This window comes from Terrapene carolina, unplaced genomic scaffold (assembly GCF_002925995.2).
Source record: "Terrapene carolina triunguis isolate 2854851 unplaced genomic scaffold, T_m_triunguis-2.0 Scaffold231, whole genome shotgun sequence".
In the NCBI taxonomy this organism is placed as follows: Eukaryota; Metazoa; Chordata; order Testudines; family Emydidae; genus Terrapene; species Terrapene triunguis.
The window spans coordinates 8,072,368-8,086,072 of NW_020664582.1; the positions used below are offsets into that span (position 1 = coordinate 8,072,368).

At 38.5% G+C, this 13,705-nt stretch overlaps 1 protein-coding gene across 7 annotated transcripts in view; it reads left to right on the plus strand.

The window, feature by feature from the left end:
- Positions 1–13,705, plus strand: part of TPST1 (tyrosylprotein sulfotransferase 1) — a 72,491-nt gene that overhangs the window by 10,505 nt on the left and 48,281 nt on the right. For 5 of the 7 annotated variants that reach the window (XR_003899879.1, XR_003899881.1, XR_003899880.1 and 2 more), the window contains exon 1: positions 1,921–1,992. The exons of 1 other annotated variant lie outside the window; for it this stretch is intronic. The gene's annotated coding sequence lies outside the window, so the exon portion shown is untranslated. Of the gene's footprint in view, positions 1–408; positions 503–1,920; positions 1,993–13,705 lie in introns of those variants that run through there. One more of the 7 variants, XM_026656494.1, reaches the window with a different exon arrangement.

Consider the following 13,705-nt stretch of genomic DNA (forward strand, 5'->3'; position numbering starts at 1 on the left):
GGACCCAGCCCCGTTCGTCCCGTGACCGTTAGTCCCGAGCCAGCCAGTCAGTCCCCCCCGTGTCGCAGCTCCCCGTTACCCGCCCGGTGACCCAGCCTCAGATGCCCCCCCCCGCCCCTAGCCAGCCCTTTTATACCCCCAACATGATCCAGCCCCCCCATACCTCTGAATCATTCCTCCATCGCCCCACCATGACCGAACCCCCTTCCCCATATCTCCAACTGCCGTTTTAGCCCCACCGCCGGGCTTCCCTCATTACATTCTGCCCCTCCCCCCCAACACTTCCTCTTTCAGCCCCTGCCACTAACCTTCTGCTCTCCCCATTTCTCTTTTGGGCCATATGGGGCTGGCAGCGTTTTGTCCTAACAAAATACATGAGAGTGTCAGTTGTTGCAGTGGCCAGGAATCCTGCTGCTTGCTCGGTGTCTCTGTTTGCCTTTGGTTGCCAACCTGTGTCTGCGCACTGTTTGGAAATATAGGTGGTGCTATGAACTCTTTTACAGTAGGTGGTTGCTCTTTTCGCTTTGGAAGAAAATGTTATATAACTGTATGTTTTGTTCAGCAAATAATAAATAATTTCATAGCAGGAAAAGTTTAAACAATTTAAGATTGTTTCTACAAAGAAGTATACAAGAGCCAGAGCGCCATTGCTGAGTAACTCTAAGGACCATGCTGGGCAAATATTCCATCTTAAATGATAAAATAAGGCTTTCTGGAAGTTGATGATTTGCAGTAGGAATGCCCTGTTGTATTTTGTGTCTTGTATGCATATAGACTATAGTATATGCATGTTCTCTATTTACTAGCTTTATGCTAATAAAGCTTTGTAAATTTCATCATACAACATGTGTGCACATTGTCCTTCCTTTACTGACCTAACTGAAAAGGGCTTTTCAACTTTACAGCCATTTCTTCCCTTCCAGAAAAGGCTGTGATCAACCATTGGAAACTGCTTCTAGTATTAGCAGAAACGCAAAGGATTTTCTAACAGGATTTGGCCTCCTAGTGGCTGTCTTTGTTTTCTGTAGAACTGGTTTTCCCCTTGAATCTGAATTTTATACAGCATGTTGACACAGGCAGGAGAATGGAATTCAGTGATGCTACCTTTCCATAGCTGTCGGATACTTAGAGGGAGGAAAGATGGAAGATATTGTTAGTAACTTGGGTCATTTGGAGAATCAAATCAATTATAGGAGCTTTACTTCTGTGTTATGGAGCCAACATTTATCAATTAGCAATATTGTAAGATCTCTCCTAAAATTACAATTCCCAAAACAGAGCAGTTGTTTATTTCTTGGTTCCTTATCAGGACAGAAATCCTCCTTCCCTGTCATTCTAACTTTGAATTTAACCTTTACAATTATACATAAAATAGAATATTGTTATAAAATCTTTGATTAACCTGTATTTTGCAAGACCTCTGCTAGTTCAATGTTAATACAGCAGGGAATCCTAGAACATGATACTAAATAATAATAATACTCTAAAAGTAAATTGATTTATTTTAACGAGTGTCTTATGCGTGTGGTTTTAATCTATAGGACAGATGTGACTTATTCTAATCAGAAAAAATTCCTATAAAAATTGATTAACATGATCCTAAAAGTGCAGAGCTGTTTTAGACTGTTTGGCCAAGATTGTCAATTAAGCTGTTTAGTAGGAAGACTGTCATATAATATTGATCAGTGGGTATTACTTCACTATCTGAAGTTGGTATAAATGTATGCGTTAGGGATGTAAAAGGCAGCTTGTGTATATAGGTGTTTAATAATCTTTTGCAGTATTACACTTACGTGGGCGTAAGTCAGTACAATTCCAGAAATTATTCATGTCATTTGTATCTCTTTAGAAATGACCTAATTAGTTGCATTTATTCCGCAGACGCAGGGAAATGTACTATATAAATTCAGCCCTTACGAAATAAAGTAATAAACTTCTTCAGGAGAATGGAACTGTATGGTACTGTATTAGAAAGAGTTGTGCACCTGGGAGGTATGTAACAAACTACAGTTCTGTCATTGCTAATGGGTATATTGCAGGTTTACTGTTGGAACAAATGTAATATGGGGGAGTATGATAAAAAGGAGTGTGTATATAGATGAACACACAAAATATGAAATATATTTCTATATATTTTTAAATTGGCAGTAGGCAACAGTTTTAATGTGACAAGATGCAATCATCATACTATCTGATAACTTTTTTTGGAATCTAAGCATAAACAATGTGTTCCAGAACACCCAAATATGTTCCTGAGAATATGCAATATATATAAATATGAAGTATGTGTAATTATAGCGGAGACTCACGTAATGCTATAGTTAACTGAATCACATTATAATTTTGTCTTAAATATATTCATTAAATTGGCTTATCTGATTTCAAATGAGAAGGGCAACTCCCCCTGATCCCAGTACAGTAATCTTATGTTTGGTGCTCTGTTTGGTACTTTTGTAGTTGAATGGAGAAATCAATTGGGTTAGTTCTTCACTCTTGATATTTGGGAACAAATAACCATAGGTAACGATGGTTGTCACAGAGTTAGTAGAAGGTAAGGTTTGTTACCATGACAGATTGTAGGAATGGTGGTGGAGAAATATTTCAGGTTACAAACTGAAGCCAAAAAAAAAAAAAGGAAAATGTCTCACTTTGTCCTTAACCCACTGATTGACTTTTTATGTATCTGTATCATATGTGATACATGCACCTTTCACTGTCCCTCCAATATCTGATTGTTGTTGAGCAAATTACATGCAAATAGCCAGATTCCATTAAACGTATATGTGTGTGTCTTGCACAATACGGAAACCTCAAATTCAGCGGTGATATAAATTGACAGTGGTAAACTTAATTCACGTTTTTCTAGTTGTGGTCACTTTTCTCACCACTTCAACAATTTTAAGAAAAGTTTGTGTTAAGAGTATAGCTTTGGGACTTGGATCTCTTTTATGTATATTGTAAGAGAACTAAGATTAGAACAATACATAAAGAAAGTGATGGAAAGAGGCCATCACTTTTTGGGGTGTGTGTGGGGAAATTGAACAGTTTTCTCACTAGGAAACTATATTAAGGATTAAAGTGCTTGCTATGTACTAGTCCTTTATGTAAACAAAATGCCAGTGTCATGTAAATGGGGAAAGAAAATGGAAAAAGGAGAGACAACAATATGATGAAAACAATCATAGAGCTTGGAGAGACTGTATCGTCTGGAAGACTGAGCATAGCATTAAAAGTCAGGACCTCCGTATTCCTAATTCTGGTTCTGCTGTTGTGACCTTGGGCAAGTTACTTAATTTCTCTGCTTCTGTTTCCCAATCTGTAAAATTGGGATAATACATATTTACCTGCACCACAATGATGTCATGAGAATTAATGTTTGTATAGTGCTTTGTACATGTATAATGCTACTGAAATATTAATTCTTTTTTCAGAGTGAAGGGGGAGGGTGGTTTATAATGTCTCTCATTGGAATGGTCTGTTAAATGAGCCTTTCTCGAAAGGAGCAATTTGTGCAGCTGTTTTAAGGTGGTATACAATAAAGACTTCAGTTATGTTTCTCAGTGTAGTGCTATAACATTTTGTTTCAGTTAACTTGCCTATACATTCTTCTTTGTGGTGAACATACTTGAAAAGTCAAAGGTAGATCAGCTGGTTGAATTAAAGGATCTGTGGAATTCATTTAAGCCCTTTCTTTAAGTGCGCCTTTTGGAAAGATTGCTATAAACTCATACAGATATGTGATTGTTCCTAGCATTTCATTACTGTTGAAATGGGTTTAATCTAGATCAGTGGTTCTCAATCAGGGGTATGCAGAAGTCTTCCAGGGGTACATCGACTCATCTAGATATTTGCCTAGTTTTACAACAGGCTACATTAAAAGCACTAGCAGAGTCAGTACAAACTAAAATTTCTTACACGACTTGTTTATACTGCTCTATATACTATACACTGAAATGTAAGTGCAGTATTTATATTTCAATTGATTTATTTTATAATTATATGGTACAGATAAGAAAGTCAGCATTTTTCAGTAATAGTGTGCTGTGACATTTGTATTTTTGTCTGTTTTATTTGTAAGTGGGTAGTTTAGAAGTATGGTGAAGCTTGGGGTACGCAAGACGAATCACACTCCTGAAAGGAGTACAGTAGTCTGGAAAGGTTGAGAGCCACTGATCTAAATCAATTCCACTGACACCTGTAGGTACCTTTTTAAAACAATATTACAAAAATATTTTTGTTTCAAAGGGATTTCTTAGGGATCTTCAGTATTTCTTGCTGTCCTAATGGTCTTACTGTTGGGATGATTCCTTATAGAAAATACTGAGTCAATAGTAATGATCTGAGACAAAGTACCTTTAGGAGAGTATCAGAGGGGTAGCCGTGTTAGTCTGAATCTGTAAAAAGCAACAGAGGGTCCTGTGGCACCTTTAAGACTAACAGAAGTATTGGGAGCATAAGCTTTCGTGGGTAAGAACCTCACTTCTTCAGATGCAAGGCATCCTTTAGGAGAGTATCACTGCTAGAATTATTTAAATTGGACCAAAGAAAGAGAAGCAAAAGGCTGGCTGTACAAAAGTACAAAAATAAAGAGCCAGGTTTCAGAAATGAAATGGCTGAGTTTAAACCAAATGTAATTTGGATGAATGTGTTTCCTCTGGAGCTGGGTTAATGAGATCTGGGGAACGGTGAAGTGTGGTGGGCAGAAGAAAACGTGTCCCAGTCGTGTATTTCACTTCATGTTAAAATGGCTAACGCTTGTAATTAAACTCTTTGTAGATATCCTAGCTCAATACAATTGACATTTTGGCCCACCTGGTAACATTTTTGTTACATCCTGTAAGAACGTGATAGTAATTTTTTTCCTATTGACTAGTCTAGTGACTTCTGTAGTGCCTGATTTCCTACTGCCCACAGAGTATTTGGTGGCGGGGTAGAACCTTTGTTCTACACAGGAAGGTTTAAGAATCCTTTACAACAGGTTTTTTGCTTGCAGCTTAGAGGACAAAACTGGACTTGGGCAGGACTGGAAGAAAGGGTATGATCCAAGCGGCTAAGGAGCCTGCCAGTTCTTCTATGTTTTTTATCTCAGCTAGAGGCAGGTTTGACTGGATAGGCTTCAGCTCTTTGAGCAAAATAAGCAAGGGCTGTCCACAGAGACCCTAGCCAGCCAGGGATTACTTAAGCCTCCCTCTGTTGAGCAGGGAAACAGGTTGGTTCAAAGAACTAAGTGTCAGCAAAGCAGAGTGTTCTGGGGGTTCCTATCTCATTTCCTCTCCTGCCTCCCAGGAGGTCTGGCAGAAGTAAGTTGGATGGGAAAAAACACATAACTGCCCAGGCATGTATCATCAGCCACTGCTATCAACAGTCTCTTCTCATAGCTCCGGGCCATGGAGGAAAGGGTAGGAAAGCAGCTTGGACCTGAATGACCAATTAATTGGGCCACTTGGCCCACCTCATCCTTTCAGTCCACCCCTTCCTGCTGTATTTTTACCAGGAGATTATTTAGCTCCTTTATGATGTCACTCTCAAATGAGTTTCCTTTTACAGCTTGTATTGGCAGGTTTAGTCCAGCATCTCTGGGTACCAGAGGTTAACTTCACCAGAATGGTCACTGGACTGCTCCTTCACCTCAGACCTTGCAGGGCTGAGATTTGTAACCTTTTGGGATGTGGATTTGTGGGCAAGAGCAAGCCCTGTTGTTCGTCAAAGACACAGGCCAAGAGACTAAGGAGCAGAGAGAAGACCTCTTTCTAAGAAGGAAAGCCAAACTTTAGGGCATGTGGGGTAGAAGGTTTTCCAAGACAAAAGTAAATCCTCAGAGAAGTTGGAGAGCCCTATTTTTCCTTCACAGTTGGAGTGGAAATCTAATAGGCGGAGACATAAACCAAAGAACTGCCCAGAACAGGGCAAAGCTATCTTGAATTGTCTATACCTGCTGAGGGAGAAACTAGTCATTGTTCTCCTGTCTCAGTCCCCTTTATCTGAGTCATATCAAGGAAATGAACAGGCTCCAGGGAAAATGACCAAAGGCTTGGTGGCCTGATAAAACAAAGCCAGATGTTATATGGCAAACCTTCCTCCCAGCAATTCTCTTCAGAAGCACTTTGGCCAAAACCTATGAGGCATACCACTCAGGAAAAGCAAGATAAAACCTATAGAAATCTCTACAGTTTGTCTTTTTGGGAAGAGGCCCAGTTACCAGTATTTGAGCCAGAGGTTCAAGAGAAGGAAGTAGAGGACAAGCTAACTGTTCCAGAATATTTGACACCTTCTTCTTTAGAAGGGCAGCAGCAATGCTGTTCCCCTGTTAATTCACCTTTGTAGAAAGTTGTCTCTGGCCAAAAGTAGCTGCAACAAAGGATTACATTTGACACTTACTTGCTCCTTTCTCCTAACTAAGGTTTGAACTTTAAAATGTACTGGACTGCTTAAATGCTATAGTGAGCACCGGCAGCTCCACTTTTCTTAAACAAGGAAATTATTTTTTTTAATTGTTCCAATGTAATACAATGGTAAGTGAAACATATTGTTATCCTACTAACATTAACGTGGCATGTACTGGACTTTGCTGGTGTAACTCCACTTACTGTGACTGAGTTCATGACTGCATAGAATTTAACTGGCTTCATATTTTTAGATATATTCAGTATGTGCAATGTGAGAGAGTTAATCACTCACTTTGCTTTGTTAGCATCCCCTTGTGGTGGATTCATGGCTCTGATAATCTCTGTGAATAAATTTCATTTACTTGTACTTCTGGCCAGAAGTACAATGGCCAGAAGTACAAAGTGTGGCTAGGATTACAGGGGAGAGAGTTAAAATAGGCTCTACAAGTTTCAGCAAAAATTGTGGAATATATTCTGCAGTAGGCTTGATGTATATGTGGGTTTTCTATAAATATTTCAATTGGAAACACTACAGCAAACTAATGCCTCTGATGGTTCGTATTATGGTAACCAGAAGTCCCTTGGGACAATCAGTACTCCTGACATATAAATTAGACTATAACCTAAACCTTAAATAGCACTAGTTATTCAGTTTGTGCAGGGCATTTGGCATACTATGAATATGAAATATTTTACATTATATTTTTCATCTTTAGATTTTCTGCTAATTTATGATTTACCAATTCAATTGTAAATGTACATGTAATGAGTCGTGTGTGTGTGTGTGTGTGTGTGTGTATATATATATATATATATATATATATATATATATATATATATATATATATATAAATAAATATATATAAAAACTTCAGTACATAGGAATATATTGTACATTTTCTATAATATCAGTGGTATTTACTGGGTAATATTTGACTTAAAATATATTTTTGCATTTAGAGATGTTTAGACTATTATTAGATACAACATAGGGAGGGGAGGAGCAGATGGAACTGAAGCCATCAAGGATCTGAACATGCCCACACTGGCTTGCTTTAAGTCTGTTAATTGTTTTTGTTTTCTGTTAAAAAATATACTTTGGAAGACGCATGATATTTAACTATAGATCTTTTTGTATATCTGACACCCCTAGAGGCTCAATTGAAGGCATACATTTATTCAAAACTAACCAGTATCTAATATGTATAAATACGGACCATATCCTAGAAATGTGGTTTTACAATATTAACGGGAAATACGTATCTTTAGAATAAGGTTATATATCTTTGCCATGAATTTTCTTAGTGTGCCCTCTTGGAATGTGAGGGGACCTAATCAACTTTCCAAAAGAATTAAAATCCTGAGATTCCTCGGACCAAAAAAGTGCCATGTAGGTTTATTGCAGGAAACTCATCTAGCAGAAATAGATGCTGATAGCTGTTGAGTATCTTTTATCATTGAATTCTAAGAGCAGAGGCACATCCATCTTAGTTTGTAAAAGTATAACTTCTTAATGTATACAGTCTTGGTCTGGTTGTGAAGGAAGATGCCTCCTTCTTGAAGGCTGTTTCAACTCAAAATAGTTAATTCTAGGAAGTATTTACAATCCAAGTGGAGGTAATTCTGAATGATTCAAAGACATTGCAGACATTCTTTCTAATAAAAGACATTCCTTCAATACTTGGTGGTGATTGGAGTACTATGCTAGGTAGACATCTGGACAAATCTAATTACATGAGCTGCAGCTCTCAAAGCACAATAGGCTAGCCCTCGTTATTAATGAATGAACTTGATTTAAAAGATGTATGGTGACTGAGACACCCTGAAGAATGTGACTATACATATTTCTGTACAGTACATTCATCTTACTCCAGAACTGACTTTTTTCTTGTCTTCGGAACTGATTCCAGCATGCCTTGAAGTAACTATTGATAATATATTAACTTCAGATCATGCTCCACAGATGCTGATCACATACACATCATTAAAATCTTATAGGAGGAAATGGAACACTGCTACTAAAAGATGCAAAATTTTGTTCCATGGTTGATTCAGTCATCTCTAACTTCATACAAGAAAATAAGCACTCAGTTACCTAAGGCTTGGTCTACACTAAACCCCCAAATCGAACTAAGGTACACAACTTCAGCTACGTGAATAACGTAGCTGAAGTTCGAAGTACCTTAGTTCGAACTTACCTCGGTCCACACGCAGCAGGCAGGCTCCCCCGTCGACTCCGCGGTACTCCTCTCGTCTAGCTGGAGTACCGCAGTCGACGATGAGCACTTCCTGGTTCGACTTATCGCGTCCAGACAAGACGCGATAAGTCGAACCCAGAACTTTCATTGCCAGCCGCCGAACTAGGGGCTGGGTGTAGACATACCCTAAGATACCATCTTTTGGGAAGCTCAGAAAGCTACTGTAAGGGGTGAATGCATAAAGCATGCCTCCCAAAAGAAGAGAGAGAGACTCAAGTTATTAGACTCTTTGGCCAGCAAAATAGATGAGTTGCAGAGAATGCACAAGACTGGCCGAATTAATGAAAACCTCCTACGCTCTCTAATCAACATGTAACATAAATATAATTAATGCTTATCCAGCCAAGTTGAATTTACACTCAACAGGGTCAAACAAAAATATTATGAATGGGGAGATAAAGCTGGTAAACTACTTGCCAGAAGACTTAAAATGGAACTAGCCAACAACAATATTTCTTCCCTATTACAAAAATATGGGAGTGCATCCTTGAACCAATAGATAGAATTACTTAAATTGATTATTTATATCAAGCTTTATATAAATCAGACAACCAATTTGGCTCTAATAAATTTGATCATTTTGTGGAATGCCTACCTTTTTAATACCCTAACTGCTAAACAAGTGTTGTTTATGGACAAAGCTTTCACAACACAAGAGATTGAACAGGCTTTTAAAAATATTAATTCTGGCAAGGCCACTGGGATGGATGGCTTTCTGGCTGATTTCTACAAACCATTTTGTAATCAGCTATCTTCTGTTCTTTCAAAGGTCTTCACTGAAATATTTCAAAAAGGAACCATGTCTCGTGACATGAGAACTGCTTTAATTACTTCAATATTAAAGAAGAACAAAGATGGCTGTAACTGTGGCAACTTCTGCCCCATATCTCTGTTGAACACAGATTGCAAAGTAATTGCAAAAATTGTAGCGACATGACTGAACACCATCATCCCATGTTCATTAAAGGAAGATTGGCTGCTGCTGATACAAGAAAAATCACACACTTGGTCCAGCTCAGATGTTCCCTTATCTCTAGATGCAGAGAGAGCCTTTGGTAGGGTTGAATGGCCTTAAATAATGACTGTCCTAAAAAAAAAAATGCATTTGGACTAATATTCCTGAATGGGTCAATATATTATACAACTCTCCCCTCGCTTCACTATCAACTAATGGAAGTATTTCTCTCATATTTCAGCAAGAAAGAGGGACATGACAGGGCTGTCCCCTCTTATCCCCCCTCTTAAATCTCTCTTGAATGACTGGCAATGTACATACATCAGCACTTAGCCATTTAAGGTGTGACCTATAAATGAAAGAATACAAAATCCGTTTACATCCTGATGACATTATTTTATTATTGAAGAATCCATCCTCATCAGTCCCATCATTATTGAATGTAGTTGATATTTTTGGAAAGTTCTGTTTTTTGCATTAACAGGAATAAGTCACAAGTCATGAATATATCCAAAAGACCAGATCCTTCTCAGTTTCAGCTTCATGCATATTTGAAATGGGAGCAAATAACTTATTTAGGTGTTAAGATTAGTCCTAATCTTCCCAAAATTGTTTCTATAAATATGGATATATAGTAAAAGAAATTTCCAAGGATGTAGAGAGGTGGCGTCTCCTCCCTCTGTTCGTACTGGGTAGAATAGAAATAGCTAAAATGAATATCTGCCCAAGATTGACTTATATCATTAACCTGTTGCCTTTCAAGGGCTCTCCCTCACTCTTTGCTCAAATCAATAGGCTTATCATGCAATTTATATGGGATAAAAATCAGCCTCACATGTCCTCTATACCTGTTAAAAAATGCATGGCTCTGGTCTCAAAAACTTTGTCTCTCTATCTTCCTTTCTCCAAACTTGTGTATTTTAGCAATGCTGGATGAGTTGGTATTGCCAGATAACATTGAGAAATGGATTGCAGTGACTCTTTTAGTGGCCAAAAAAGTTACTTTGAAAAAATGGAAATGGGTAAGTCCTTCCTCATACACAGACTGGCTTAGTGAGCTCTCTACTGCTGCATTAGTGGGAAAAAATGACTGTAATAGAAATGCTTGGGGAAAAATATGAGGATGTCTGGTCACACATGAAACAATTGCATACTTTTGGAATTTAGTATATATCAGTCCCTGATACTCGTAGGTAATGTTCTCACATATTTATCTATTTAGTCTCTTTAATAATTGATACCCTGCATGATCTCTATGGGTTAATTTTTTATTTTGTTTTATAGGTTTTTGCAAATAATGTTCAAATTTGTTATTTGTATGCTATTTCTATCTTATGTATGTATTTAAATGTTTCATTGTAGGCTTATATTTTACGTAAAACAATAACAGTAAAGTTAAATAATGAAAAAAAACCAAACCAGGGTGCTCTACATAGGGTCATAAGATACTGTTTAATTCCAAGATGGAGAATTTTTCATTTACTTTTTGGTTGTTAACTTACTTTAAATGTTATAAGCACTAACTCTCGTCAATTTTGATTACTGCATCTTTTTTGTAATTTCACAACCTGATCAATTAGTGATTAGATTAGTGATCTAGCATGCACAAAAGGAGTCAATCATCTGAGTTACCAGTTAGGCATGTTAACTTTTCATGTGTGGCTTTAGGAAATGCTTATCCAGTTGTAGCATTATATGCACATAACAAACTGTGATTGAAACAAAGTTTCATACCATTATTGATGCTGGTCTTAAATTCAGTTTTTGTTGCCAAGGTAAATTTACTGAGTACTTTCATTTCTATTGCTTTGGTTTATTGACAGCTCACCAAGGCCTTTGTCAGCTCTTGGGATGCTGATATGTATTTCCAGTTAGAATAAAAGTTGTGCAGGAAATTTTGAATGTCAAGATTGTTTGTTCGCTCTTAGGCTGCTACTGTTTTGAGGTCAGCCCCCCGAAACATGCAGTGAAATTCGTGGGGGTTATTCACAAACTGAAAAACTTCAAGTATCTTATAATGTACAAATATTATTTGATATTTGAGCCAGGATACAGGAGACTTGCCTGTTACCATCTGTTGCCACTGATCTATCTGTGAGGAACAGCTCCCAGGAAGGGGATTGACCTAAAGGAAACTTAGGCTAGGTCTACACTACCCGCCTGAATCGGCAGGTAGAAATGGACCTCTCGGGGATCGAATTATCGCGTCTCGTCGGGACGCGACAATCGATCCCCGAATTGACGCTCTTACTCCACCAGCGGAGGTGGGAGTAAGCGCCGTCGACGGGAAGCCGCGGAGGTCGATTTTGCCCCCGTCCTTACAGCGGGGTAAGTCGGCTGCGATACGTCGAACTCAGCTACGCTATTCGCGTAGCTGAATTTGCGTATCTTAAATCGACCCCCCTCCCCATAGTGAAGACCTGCCCTCAGATGCTGGGGAGGAGAATACCTCGTGGGTCAAGAGGTAGTGGGGCAGTGGTTGGATTTTAATGGGGGAATGTTTTGGGGAGCACTTTATTCAGGGTAAGTCACAAGTATTGCTGAGTAAGATGGAAAATTTGTGAGGGAGACCGTCATTAAAATTTTGGCAGTACATCAGTGTTTAGAGCTCTTTTAAATTAAAAACATGTGCAATTCATATTGGTTATGTGAGCTATTTCAGCACTGGAGAAGAAAGTGTTCCTTAAATCTCAGTTAAGGCATATTATTTTTTAACAACATTTGAAGTTTGACAGTAATACTCAGGTCTTCAGAGTCCAGTGCTGTTGAGCAGCAGATTCTAATACAGAAAATCTTTTACCAGTAACTTTGCATTTTGATGAAAAAATTATATTCCTTGTTAAGGTATAAAGATCCAGAGTTTGCATTGGCACCAGCAGCAGAATATTTTAGGATAGCAGAAACAGTAGGTTCACCAAAAAATTATCTTTAAAAAGGGGAACAAAGAGGACCCAGGGAATTATAAACCAGTCAGACTAACTTCTGGAAGGGTAGTGGAATAAATTATTAAACCATCAATTTGTAAACACCTAGGGCTTGTCTACACTACCGCGGTAGTTCGACGGCTGGCAATCGAACTTCCGGGTTCGATTTATCGCGTCTGGTGTGGACGCGATAATTCGAACCAGGAAGTGCTCGCCGTCGACTGCGGTACTCCACCTCAGCGAGAGGAGTACCGCGGAGTCGACGGGGGAGCCTGCCTGCCGTGTGTGGACCGCGTCTGAACCGCGGTAAATTCGAACTAAGGTATGTCGACTTCAGCTACGTTATTCACGTAGCTGAAGTTGCGTACCTTAGATCGAATTGGGGTGTTAGTGTAGACCAGGCCCTAGAGAATAATAGGGTTATAGGGAATAGCCAGAATGTGTTTGCCAAGAAGAAATTGTGCAAACTGACCTATTTTCCTTCTTTGACAGGGTTACTGGCCTGATGAATGGGGGAAACGGTAGATATGATGTATCTTGATTTTTAATAAGACTTTTGATTCATCTAACAAACTAGGGAAATTTGAAATAGATGGAATTACTATACGGTGGGTGCACAACTGATTGAAAGACTACACTCAGAGTAGTTATCAATGGTTCTGTCATGGGAGGGGCTTACCTAGTGGGATCCTGGAGGGATCTGTCCTGGGTCCAATACTATTCAATATTTTCATTAATGACTTGGACAGTGGAGTGGAGAGTATGCTTATAAAATTTGTGGATGACTCCAAATGGGAGGGGTTCAAAGTACTCTGGATGACATGATTAGAATTCAAAAGGACCTTGACAAATTGGAGAATTGATCTGAAATCAACAAGATGAACTTCAGTAAAGACAAGTGCAAAATGTACTACACTTAGGAAGGAAACATCAAATGCACAACTACAAAATGGGAAATAACTGGCTAGGTGCTACTACTGCTGAAAAGAATGTGGGTGTTATAGTGGATGACAAATTTGAATATGAATTAACTATGTGATGCAGTTGTAAAAAAGAGACAGACATATCATGTTGGGGTGTGTAGCCTGACCCAAAGTTGGGCAAATATAATTGTAACTTGAGGATTAACAGGTTTTTGTTCTAAGATCAGGCCCAGTAAGATTATTGTAAAATTATCATATA